This window comes from Miscanthus floridulus, chromosome 4 (assembly GCF_019320115.1).
Source record: "Miscanthus floridulus cultivar M001 chromosome 4, ASM1932011v1, whole genome shotgun sequence".
Taxonomy (NCBI): domain Eukaryota; kingdom Viridiplantae; phylum Streptophyta; class Magnoliopsida; order Poales; family Poaceae; genus Miscanthus; species Miscanthus floridulus.
Window position 1 is genome coordinate 46,715,364 of NC_089583.1, and position 6,002 is coordinate 46,721,365.

The 6,002-nt window shown below is 48.6% G+C and overlaps 1 pseudogene; it reads left to right on the forward strand.

Moving 5' to 3' along the window:
- The first annotated feature begins 996 nt into the window (after positions 1 to 996).
- On the forward strand, positions 997 to 3,964 carry LOC136548479 (large ribosomal subunit protein uL1-like; annotated as a pseudogene).
- Positions 3,965 to 6,002: the final 2,038 nt, after the last annotated feature.

Below are 6,002 nucleotides of genomic sequence, written 5' to 3' on the forward strand. Positions count from 1 at the left end.
CCCCCAAAAATGACTCGCAGAAATAGATAAAGATTGAGATGTGCAATATGGTATTTGGGTGGAGATTGCACAAACTGACCACCCAAAACTCCATCAAATCCCTAAGGAATGGGTGAACCGAAAATCCCAACCCACGTTAGAAATAATTTTCAAAGACTACAACTTCATCGGTGTTAGGCATTAGGAATGGCTCACCAATGGCTGGCCACCATCCGGCGGATACGCGGTCAGGGAGAACGCTGGCTTCCACCAATCTGTTCAACTCCGCTTCTCCCGTACACAACGGCACCCACTCTTCATCTCGCCGTGCTTCGGTTCCCGCTTTCTTCAGGCTCGCCTTCTTCGATTTGGTGTTTCCCTTCTTCGGCGCCATCCCTCGGAATCAATTAGGGTTTGGTAGCGGAGGTTTCTGTGGAAGCGAATCTAGAAATGTGAGAGCTTTGGAGGAAGACGAAGTGGCAAAGGTGGGAGCCCCGGTGGCGGCCGCGCAGTTATAAAGCATTTTCCCCGCCTCTTCGTAGTTGAGGGTTTTTGGGAAACCGTTCCCGTGATTTACGCCTCTCCGAATCCTCCGTAACAGCAAGGTGGGCCATAACGTGGGCTCTCGCACAACCGCAGCCCACGTCACCCATTTATCACCGCTATTAGTTGCTACTCGCCGAATAATCGCCGACTTCTCCGCCATTTATTAAGGCTCAGTAATCGACACTGTACAGCCGTTACACCGGTTTTTTCTCCACGGTTTGATTTCTCCGATATCCCTGTTTGTAGCTCGGGGACTGGCTGCCTGCTCGGATGGTCTTTGATTATTTTCTTTTGTTTCTGACCCTAGCACCACGTGACTGCGTCAACTACTGTCAGGCTCGGAGACTAAGTGGGCACACTTCACCTTGCGGTGAATGTGCTTTGTCTCTTCTTTTTTGGGTCACACCCAGGGACTGGCTAACTACTCGGCTGGTTTCCTACTATTCTTCTACTTTCTGACCCTGGCACCACATGACTACATCATCTACTGTCAGGTTCGGGGACTAAGTGGGCACACTTCACCTTACGGTGAATGTGCTTGTTTTTTCTTGAAGACTCCGTGCCTCTTGATGCTAAAAAAGATTATCTCTTTTTCTCGTGGTCGGACTCTAAGTGGGCATACTTGGTTTACTGCGAAAACATTTTCAATTTTTGGACTTGAGCTCCCTACACCCTTATGGCAAGCCGAACTTGGAATATGTTACTCAGCTGCGGTTCACGCTGCTTGGCGATGGCGCACGAAGTTCGGCAACTGCTCACAACTGCTCGGCGACTCATCGCGGTGGTCGGACCATGAGTTTGACTGCTCGGCTTTATTCGCACCTGCTCGGACGAGCTCAAGATGGTGTTGCACAACGGGTACAAGGCGCTCGGGGACTAGCTGTGGGGTGTACGACCCCGGATACCCACAGCAGACCACATGGGCTGCGTCCACAGAGGTGGCCCAGCCCACAAGACGAAGCCTTGCGGGGCACGACTCTGCTCGGCGCCTTCCGCAAGACACCGGAAAGATATCCTGAAGATACTATGAGATCTGTTAGGATATGTATGATCTCAAGATTCCTGTAATCAGTTATTACTTTCCGGTTATCTCTCAGATCTAACCGACTTGTAACCCTGCTCCCCAGACTATATAAGGCGGGCAGGGACCCCCTCCAAACGTACGCAATATCATACGATAGCTAATACAAACCAACAGACCACACGAGTAGAGTATTACGTCGTACTGACGGCCTGAACCTGTCTAACTCGTGTGTCTCTGTTGCCTTCTTGTTCTTGATCTCACGCTCCTCTATCGATTAATCTATCTTCATGGGATACCTCTCGGAGGACTGCCGACGATATTCTGTCGACGAAGTTGCAAACCGAGGTCCTCAAGGACGCAATCTCCCAGGTCGCTGCAGAGGCTAGGGAGAAGAACAGGAATTTTACAGAGACCATCGAGCTCAAGATTGGACTGAAGAACTATGATCCGCAAAAGGACAAGCGTTTCAGTGGCTCCCATAAGTTGCCCCACATCCCTCGCCCAATGATGAAGGTCTGCATGCTTGGCGATGCGCAACATGTGGAGGAGGTACCTCTCTTACGGCGCTGCTGTTGGTTCATCCTTTTACTTGGCCAAATATATCATTATTATTGAACTATGATTGTCAAAACTGTGGTAGAACCTCCTTACGTCGCTGTTGACTATTGTGCAATGAGACCAATCTTTTATACTTCCTGTTGAAATCGAGATGTTTGAAACAGGATCATAAATCTTTGAACTTTTAGAAACTGTCTTCTGTGTAAAGTTTTCTTTTGTTTTTGTTCTGATGATGTCATGCTTGTGTGTTCATTTGTTTGCAGGCTGAGAAGATCGGTCTTGATTACATGGATGTTGAATCTCTCAAGAGGATGAACAAGAACAAGAAGCTTGCCAAGAAGTACCCTGCTTTCTTATAATCCGTCTTTTTCAGCTTCTCTTATAATCCGTCTTTTTCAGTTTCTCTTATAATCCGTCTTTTTCAGCTGTGTTTTCATCTCATAACAAATCAGCTGGAACAGTGTTTCGGCTTGTTTTTCCAGCAAAGCGAACGGGGCCTTATAGCATCTGAGGCTATTATCAAGCCATGTTCGCTTCTCTTATAATCCGTTTTTTTCGGCTTGTTTTTTCAGCCGGAACAGTGTTTTTCTCTCATAACAAATCAGCCGAAAATAGCGTTTCGGCTTGTTTTTCCAGCGAAGCGAACGGGGCCTTAGCATCTGAGGCTATTATCAAGTAGATTCCTCGTCTCCTTGGTCCTGGTCTTAACAAGGCAGGCAAGTATTCTGATCTGTCATCTGCTGGCTGTCACCATTCATAATTAGAATGACTGTTGCACTTGACAGTTAGAATGAGCTTATGTTCATGTTGCTATCTGCCCTGTACATCCCTGCTATTGTTGTTAATTATATGATGGTAATTTTGCCTTTTTTCTGTAAGAAAAAGTATCTTTTAGCCCTTTGTGAGCACAACTTCAGTTACGTGTGTGGCATTCCCTAAGCATACTCATATGAATATATGTCTGGGAATTTTTTTTTTTTGTACAGCATAGTTGGTATGTTGCAAGATTATGTACCTTGTTGGTTGTAGTGAGTAGTGACTCCACATGGTATGCCAAACTTGAAACTTCTATAATGGAAGCTCATTTTCTTTAAAACCGGAACCCTCTGTTTTGTGCTATATGTTCTACATCTTTTTAGCTAGCACTATATCATGTTAGGTTCTGTATGTGATGAGGAACGAGTTTTTATCATATCATAATCACATTTGATATCCTGGTATTGACCCTGGTTATTGATAATGTTTCAATGTCATCACAGGCAAGTTCCCCACTTTGGTTACTCACCAGGACTCTCGGGAATCAAAAGTAAATGAGACGAAAGCTACAATCAAGTTCCAGCTCAAGAAGGTTCTGTGCATGGGCGTCGCAGTGGGCAACCTGTCGATGGAGGAGAAGCAGATCCAGCAAAACATCCAGATGAGCGTCAACTTCCTGGTTTCGTTGCTGAAGAAGAACTGGCAGAACGTGAGTCATGTTTTACTTTTACCCTCCCTCTGTTTGGTTGCATCTTCTGGATTTGCTGCTCCAACACAAGTTGACTTGGCTTGGCCGTGATGTTTATTTTTGCAGGTACGGTGCCTGTACATCAAGAGCACGATGGGGAAGCCAAACAGAGTGTTCTGAGTTATTGTTCTCCTGGCGTGATACCGTAGTGGAGTTTGTTATATGATATAAGTTTAGTAGTGGAAGTTTTTGTGTCTAGTATTCAAGTGAACAAGATAGAACTGCTTTGCCAGTCTTTGAATTGATAGTGTTTTTACCTTCCACCAGAGCTGATAAATCAGTGTGGTTCAGCCTTGGCGGCTGGTTTTTATGCTCCTAGCGAAGCTGTGCTCTGTTTACGCTAACGCTCTGAGTTTATGTATGATGCATGTTTGATCTGTTGCTGTGATGCCATGCTCTTATTCCTGAAACGTTCAAAGAACAACTGTCGTAGTAGTATTATTATCGTAGCGTTGTCTATTGGAAAATATAGTAGTATATTACTATTATCGTAGTGTTGTCTTACTATTATCGTAGTGTTGTCTATTGGAAAATATACTGAATCTGTTTGAATCTGTTTGCTGAGGTTACGTGCCATACATTGTGATTTTGCTGTCAGCCTCACAAGAGAGGACAAAAGAGATCGTTCACAAGAACGCACTTACGCACACGAGGTCCATTGCGAAGGCGAAAGATAGGCTCAACACAACCCAAAGAGTTTTACCTATGTACCATTAAAAAAATAACCTTTTTCTACACATATCACTAAAAAAATTCGAACACAGACATCATAACATTTTATTTTATCTTTCTCCTGAGCCATTCCGTCCATTTTCGCTGGTGCCGGAAAAAGTCCCAATGCCTCGGGTCTGAACACGGTGCTTTGCCGAAGTGCAGGCGCGAGCTCCATGTCCGGCCGTCGGGGAGACGCCGGTGCGAGCTCCATCTCCGCGATTCCCCACCTGCGCGTGCTCGGGCGCCTCCGCCCCCACATCCTCCAACAGCCGCGGATGCAAGCGAGCGCCGCCCCCGCCACGCACGAGCTCCACGCTGGCCGGCTCCAGCCTCACCGCCCGACTGGCTGCGGCGTCCTCCATGAGCTGCGGGTCGAAGCGCGCGCCTCGCTCCGTGCGGGATGGCGGCGGGGCGCGCGGCCGGCGGCATCTGGGCAGCTGCGGCGGCGGCGCCATCTGATGTAGCTCGGGTAGTCGGGTGCAGCGGCTGTTCGCGCGCATCTCTGAGGCCACGGCGGCAGCCGGACTCGTCTATCTGCCCCAGCTCAGGCAGCGGCGCGCACTTGTCTCAGCGGCAGCGGCTGCAAGCAAGCAAGGTCGAGCCGCATCTCTTCCTATGCAAACAAGCAAGCAAGGGAGCTGCAGCGGCCAGCGGCGCCATGCGTCAGGTCAAAAAAAAGGAAAACATAGCGGCGGGGCGCGCGGCCGGCGGCGGGGCGCGCGGCCGGCAGCGGGGTGCGCGGCTGGCGGCGGTGCGGCGCACAGGGGCAGCGGGCTCCAGCCGCATGTGGCTCCTCGTCTCCAGCCCTGCCCCTGCAGAGGTGCACAGCAGAGCAGCAATGGCGATGCGAACGCTCCGTGCCAGCCAGGAAGTGGCTCACGGGGTCTTTCAACCTCACCAGTCACTTCACCCTCTACCTCCACAGCGACGCCGTCATCCTTGCCTCCGAGCTACGTGCGGGCAGCATCCAGCTCGGGTGACAGATTGAGGAGGAAGAAGGTGGGGAAAATTAGCTCAGTACCATTAAAAGATCCGATCTTTAGAAAACTACCACCGAAAGATTCAACGGTAGAAAAGTACCATGGAAAGCTTTCTCCGTTATATCTTTTACCATCCCCATTTACTGCACGTTAGCTGAAGGGAAAAATAAAAAAAGAACAGAGCCAACAGCAGAAACGCACGCAGCCTGAGAAGGTCTCGGACCTGAGCGTGACCTCGAGCGGCGCTCTTTCTCTCGCAGCGGCGGTCTTCCCCTCGGCGACAGCGCTCCTCCCCTCAGCGATGACAGCAGTGGTAGTGACTTCACAGGCCTATCCTCCATGGTGAGCCCCTCTTCTTCCCTACTTTTCTTGTTCTCCATTCTTTTTGTCCTCTTCTCATGGTCTGAACCCTAGGTATTGGGGATTTTGTAGTGCTGTGACAAGAGATTAGGGATTTGATTGAAGATGGATGCTACTGAAATTCCAGAAGGGTAATCTCCTTGGACACATTCTACATTCTTCCAATTTGTATCTATTTTGCTGGGTTTTTTAGGGTGGACATAGCTATCTAAACGTACTGAATGAGGACCTGATTTATTTTTGTGAAATTGGGCCTTACTGTTTTTCCTTTGTTCTATGTGTTTCGGACTGCATATCACATGATTGATCCAAAGAATGCTTGTAGAGTAGAGGTCAC